This window comes from Artemia franciscana, chromosome 3 (genome assembly GCF_032884065.1).
Source record: "Artemia franciscana chromosome 3, ASM3288406v1, whole genome shotgun sequence".
NCBI classification, from domain to species: Eukaryota; Metazoa; Arthropoda; class Branchiopoda; order Anostraca; family Artemiidae; genus Artemia; species Artemia franciscana.
The window spans coordinates 28,143,480-28,149,479 of NC_088865.1; the positions used below are offsets into that span (position 1 = coordinate 28,143,480).

General features: G+C 39.2%; 1 long non-coding RNA gene across 1 annotated transcript in view; it reads right to left on the reverse strand.

Moving 5' to 3' along the window:
* Nucleotides 1-910, reverse strand: part of LOC136025112 (uncharacterized) — a 99,553-nt gene extending 98,643 nt beyond the window's left edge. Inside the window, exon 1 of the long non-coding RNA XR_010617014.1 lies at nt 811-910. This is a non-coding gene — a long non-coding RNA (uncharacterized LOC136025112). The remainder of the gene's footprint in view (nt 1-810) is intronic.
* Nucleotides 911-6,000: the final 5,090 nt, after the last annotated feature.

The window sequence follows — 6,000 nt, forward strand, 5'->3', positions numbered from 1 at the left end:
TGGGAAGGGTTTATTAATTGTTGAGCTGTGTCCAACAGACTTCGATAAGAGATTTTTGCTTAGGTGCGTTGTACTAGAAAATGACGGCGGAAGAGAGATGAGGGGCTCTTACAATTTTTATCTTTGGACAGGGACACTAGACCAGGGCCTAAGGGAGGGAGCTTACACTCTCATACTGTTGATGCATGAGCAAAACTACAACATTTGTCAATGCGAGCTAAAACTGGACATAGATCTACATGGTTAAAACTGCACTTAACGGAACGTATAATTACCTGAAATAAATATACGACAAACTCTCGGTTAAGAGAAAAATTACCCAATGAGGCCAAGTTATGGCATACAAAACAGCCTTTACTCACAAATAGCATTCCATACTGTGCAATCTCCACTGAATTAACCAAAAACTATTGTTAGGAACTTTTTTCTCCACTTTTGTTGTCTTGATCCGGTCTTGATACTAAAGCAATAGCAGTCAAAGCAACGCCAATATCACTTTTTCTTCTAAAGGACACAGGAAAATGATTCAGATCAAAATCTAGCAGACTTCCCGTCCCCCTTGTTTTAAAGTGCCGTTTTATTTTCGGGACCCGCGTTTTTAGGCTATCTTTTGGTGTATGTTTTATAATAAACCCATTCCATCGTACCCCCTTCTTGAAATAAGCGAGATAGCCAAGCGTGGCACCCTGACTAAGTTGAAAAAATGTAAGTTAAAAAAAAATGTTTAGAATCAAAAATAAAAAAGATTCGCTAAATAAACAAATCAAATGTCTTTGTGGAACTGTGATACTAAGTAACTCTCCATCAAACCTTTAAAACAACGCTCGAGTCCAAAACGATTCACGTGGTGCTCACCAAACGGTCACTACCGCTCCAATAAAACATCGAGATGCGGCATTTACGATATGAGGCTATCACAGTACTGCCAAATTATTCTTGGAAATCTAATGCTTGTTCCCAGTAACTGTTATCTTAAGGATAAGGCCAGATGGTAAAAAACCACACGCGAGGGGTTCGTAAATTTTTTGCTCCAGATACACCCCTATGGCTGTGATTGTAGCTTTTTTATTGAGGTGGTACGAGGGACTATCAACTCTAGAGTACACTGGGATATGGCCCTCACAGTTACAATGGGGTAATTCATCTTTTTGAAATGTTTTATGACACCCCTCCCTCAAAAACGGATTCCCTCCCTAAGTGACATTATACTTAAGGGACCGATGAGGCCTCGTAAGCATTTTTATCTTGTTCTGATTTAGCATAAACCCTATTTATATATCTAAGTAATTATTTCTTAATAGGGCAAAGAAAATTTTTGAATAAGGGAACCAACTGTAAGGGAGTAGAAGGGCCTTCTCTGCTGTTTTCAGGGGGTAGAGGTCAGGAAGAGAGGTTCAGTTTTATTTTGTTCTGAATAATACAAAACTAGCCAGTGGAGATTTAGGTTCCATTCCCACTTTCTCCAAAGGGAGTTAAGGGGATGCCTCACAATCTTTGCGTAAATGCCACTACTTCCTCGAGTAATTGAAGCACAGTTAACCAAGAGAAGCTCACAGCTGTCTCCGTACGGGAAATTATATAGTAGCGTGGTACAGGCTGCCCATAACTAAAACATAGCTAAAAAAAACTAGAACTTACAAGAAAGTAACACAAACAGATTAAAAACGCCATACAATACAAAAAAAGGAAAGAGCTGCATCTTAAAAACTATATTCGTAAGATGTTCTAAACAACTTCACTACATTTCCTCTTTTTATCTCTTCATGTTTAACGACCTCTAGAACAGAAGATTTTAGCAGAGACAAGTTTACTCTAGTTTTCCTTTTTCCCATTTTTTTCCATTGAAAAAGGCTTCTCGGTGTGAAGCCGAAATATTCAACTGTAATTCCAAAACTTTCGTAGCATGGCACCCGTTCTGAAAACTGTCAAACACGTTGGAACTGGTAGTTTCCAGCTGTTTCATATTTTGTCGATACACCCAGGGAGACTTCGCATTTAGGAAGTGCTGGGACGCTCTGAAATGTGACAACGTAGCTTCGACTGCCTGAAGGTAAAGATCCTAGGTCACCGTACGATCGGTTTGGATGAACTTCTTCAGTATGTATGTCATTTTCATATGCTATATCCACCGTTTTGCCGTACCCAACTTTTCAGGAAAGTGACTGTTTAATAGAAGAAAATGTCTTGGTGACTTTTGCCAGGGACAGACTTTCCTTTATGCTTTGCTCGTCTGTTTGACATTCCAATGCATCAAAATGCTCAGTGAAGAACTCTACAAGCTCGCTGGAGGCACTGAATATTTTTTCCCTATCTGCTGAATAAGCGTCATACATTTCAGTGAAGAGAAGTATTTTCAGTGCCCAATCAGTGAGTATTTGTCTTTGCACAATTCTGGAATACGCTTTCCCAGAAATGATATCTAGAACAGCATCCTTTCATTGTCTGTCCAACAGCCCCAGAGTAACTCAACAGTGTTTGGAAACCACAAAGCCACAAGACGTTTTTGTTATTGGACTTGCATCTCTCACCATAGCAATGATGGTAAGAGCTCTCCAGTATCTTATTGATTATGCTAATCGATCGTGGGCAATGGCTTCCAGCAAGCAAGGGTGCAGGAAAAGTCTTGACATCTTCCACAGCAAGCCACAACATTTTGAGGGATCCAGAATGAAAACTCGTGGTAGTGGATCATACAGAAGGCTAAGTCCTCCTAGTGTCTGTTTGAGATCCTTAATCGGCATTCAGTTCTTTTCTGTTACCAGTCTTGGCATGACAAACTGTCTCCTCTCAAATACTGAAAATCACTTTTTTCTGAACGTAAAATTAAGACTTTCATTTATCTTTTAAGGTTGAACGATGCATTTATAGCAAATCACTTTTATACTTTAAACTATCAATAGGAATTGTATCATTTGCAAAGAATAAGTAGTGGAAGAATCGAGAGAGGTCGTTTTGGGAATGAAGCTAATCCATCAAGGAAGCACGAAGAAGTCAAAGTAGTTATTGGGGATCCTGCCAATAAGTTATGTAGGTGTAGCTTCACAAACAAGAAATCTATTGAACAGAACTTGTCATCGTTGTTGCAGATGTAACTAAGTCAGAGGCAAGAATCATCACGTTTATCTGGAAACTTTAACTTCAAATCCTATCGTATCTTTTGCACTACGTCAGATACCTTTGACAGAACAAAGAAGAAAGAAGACAGTTTCAAGGTTAGAGTCAGAGACTTTGAAAATACACTGAGAGAAGTTTGTGGAAGAGAAATGACGACCAGTCAGGAGCACTGATTCATGGAGTTTTTGCTGCCACTGTCAATCTGCATGCTACTGATGTAGTTTACCAAAAATCCTGCTACTTTAACTTTCTAGCGGAACGTAATATTCCCAACAAGTATAGCAGAATTTTTTCACAGTGTGAAAAATGAAAATCTGGTTGACCACAGAACTCGAGTTAGAGCGATGTGCTCAAGAAAGTTATCGAGCTTTCTCAGGCTAACGATAATGAGTAACTAACACTAATTGATGTTAGTAAAACAGTTCAAAATAGGGATGATACCTTTTTATTGACAGTGAAATATAAAATTATTTAACTGGATATTTCGAACACATATACAGTGTTCATCATCAGCAATAAAACTAAACAAAGACTGCTGATGATGAACACTGTATATGTGTTCGAAATATCCCGTTAAATAATTTTATATTTCACTGTCAATAAAAAGGTATCATCCCTATTTTGAACTGTTTTACTTTCGTCATGGAAAGGCAGTGTGGTCTTCGAAGTTATCAACTGAATGATGTTATTAGTATGAGAAACCGGCTAATGGGTGGTTCAGAAGATTCTGTATACAGTAAAACATACATGGAAAAGAAAATGCGAGAGAGATTTGGTGAAAGCGCAGAGATAAACGGCACACATAAAGTCATTATGCTAAGAGCCACAGCTCATGGCATTCTCCACGAGTATCTCTTAAGGGCAAAAAGTATCGAATTGGAACGGGAGAATGAAACTATCTTCCGAGCTGCAGCAGCTATAATCAAAAGTGATTTCAAAGGTATTAAACACCAAATGGTTGTGTATCCTAATTCTTGAAACCTCGGGGAGATAAAAGACAACCTCAAATAGGTACCCTCATCTTTATAGCTTTTTCTCAACACTATTTTCGTAAGAGAAAAAAACAGACAGGAAGGTTGCGTCAATAGGTCAGTGCATGCAATAAGCCTGTCGGCCAAAGGCAATCAGATGACCTTTTCAGATTAGATTAGCTGTTCAGTTGCATTATCTGTTTAGCAGCTGCTTTCTAACTGACATGCTCAGTGCTATGGGCTTCACCTAATCATTTTACGATTACGATATCTTCGAGCATAATACTGCGGTTTCTAACAGCAAAAACATAGAAGAACTGGAAGGAATTTTCTACATGCAGCACAGAGCTGATAACTTCAACCACAACTTCCGAACCCTTGGTGGTAACGACACTTTTCACGATATGGGCATAATTGTTTCTGTAACATCAATGTTGAGGCCTTCAACAGTATTTGAGAGGAGACACTTTGTCATGCCAAGACTGGTAACAGAAAAGAACCGAATTCCTATTAAGTATCTCAAACAGACACTAGGAGGACTTAGCCTTCTGTATGATCCACTACCACGAGTTTTCATTCTGGATCCCTCAAAATGTTGTGGCTTGCTGTGGAAGATGTCAAGACTTTTCCTGCACCCTTACTTGCTGGAAGCCATTGCCCACGATCGATAAGCATAATCAATAAGATACTGGAGAGCTCTTACCATCATTGCTACCGTGAGAGAAGCAAGTCCAATAACAAAAACGTCTTGTGGCTTTGTGGTTTCCAAACACTGTTGAGTTACTCTGGGGCTGTTGGACAGACAATGAAAGGATGCTGTTCTAGATATCATTTCTGGGAAAGCGTATTCCAGAATTGTGCAAAGACAAATACTCACTGATTGGGCACTGAAAATACTTCTCTTCACTGAAATGTATGACGCTTATTCAGCAGATAGGGAAAAAATATTCAGTGCCTCCAGAGAGCTTTTAGAGTTCTTCACTGAGCATTTTGATGCATTGGAATGTCAAACAGACGAGCAAAGAATAAAGGAAAGTCTGTCCCTGGCAAAAGTCACCAAGACATTTTCTTCTATTAAACAGTCACTTTCCTGAAAAGTTAGGTACGGCAAAACGGTGGATATAGCATATGAAAATGACATACATACTGAAGAAGTTCATCCAAACCGATCGTACGGTGACCTAGGATCTTTACCTTCAGGCAGTCGAAGCTACGTTGTAACATTTCAGAGCGTCCCAGCACCTCCTAAATGCGAAGTCTCCCTGGGTGTAACGACAAAATATGAAATAGCTGGAAACAACCGGTTTCGACGTGTTTGACAGTTTTCAGAACAGGTGCCATGCTACCAAAGTTTTGGAATTACAGTTGAATATTTCGGCTTCACACCGAGAAGCCTTTTTCAATGGAAAAAAATGGGAAAAAGGAAAACTAGAGTAAACTTGTCTCTGCTAAAATCTTCTGTTCTAGAGGTCGTTAAACATTAAGAGATAAAAAGAGGAAATGTAGTGAAGTTGTTTAGAATATCTTACGAATATAGTTTTTAAGATGCAGCTCTTTCCTTTTTTGTAAAGTATGGCGTTTTTAATCTGTTTGAGTTACTTTCTTGTAAGTTCTAGTGTTTTTTAGCTATGTTTTAGTTATGGGCAGCCTCTACCACGCTACTATATAATTTCCCGTACGGAGACAGCTGTGAGCTTCTCTTGGTTAACTGTGCTTCAATTACTCGAGGAAGTAGTGGCATTTACGCAAAGATTGTGAGGCATCCCCTTAACTCCCTTTGGAGAAAGTGGGAATGGAACCTAAATCTCCACTGGCTAGTTTTGTATTATTCAGAACAAAATAAAACTGAACCTCTCTTCCGGACCTCTACCCCCTGAAAACAGCAGAGAAGGCCCTTCCACTCCCTTACAGTTGG